We start from the raw sequence: 272 nt of genomic DNA, 5'->3' as shown, positions 1-272 counted from the left end.
GCGGGGGGGCCGCGGAGCGCTCGGGGCAGCGCCGGCCCCGCCACCGCCGCCGGCCCCGCCGCTCCCGGGGCCGCCCCGAGCGCTCACCAGGTTCTCGATGGCCGCCTGCTCCAGGAACTTCTGCGCCGCCTCGAGCTCCGAGCAGTCTGCGGAGGGGAAACCGGCGTCAGCCGCGGCCCAACCGCCCGGGCCCTCAGGCTCCGAGCGCGCTCCTCGGCGTGCCCGGGAGCCTCCCCGCCGCCACGGTTCCCGCCCGCCCCACGGCCTCCCCC

The 272-nt window shown here is 81.2% G+C and overlaps 1 protein-coding gene across 2 annotated transcripts in view; it reads right to left on the bottom strand.

Moving 5' to 3' along the window:
- The window catches only part of KPNB1 (karyopherin subunit beta 1), a 31,950-nt gene extending 31,684 nt beyond the window's left edge, over nucleotides 1-266 (bottom strand). The window contains exon 1 of one of the 2 annotated variants that reach the window (XM_041473854.1): nucleotides 88-266. The gene's annotated coding sequence lies outside the window, so the exon portion shown is untranslated. The remainder of the gene's footprint in view (nucleotides 1-87) is intronic. The other variant, XM_041473853.1, reaches the window with a different exon arrangement.
- Nucleotides 267-272: the final 6 nt, after the last annotated feature.

Source organism: Pyrgilauda ruficollis, unplaced genomic scaffold (assembly GCF_017590135.1).
Source record: "Pyrgilauda ruficollis isolate IOZ18807 unplaced genomic scaffold, ASM1759013v1 scaffold304, whole genome shotgun sequence".
Lineage (NCBI taxonomy): Eukaryota > Metazoa > Chordata > Aves > Passeriformes > Passeridae > Pyrgilauda > Pyrgilauda ruficollis.
Note: the sequence above shows the minus strand (reverse complement) of the source record. Positions and strands in the feature narration are given on the sequence as shown.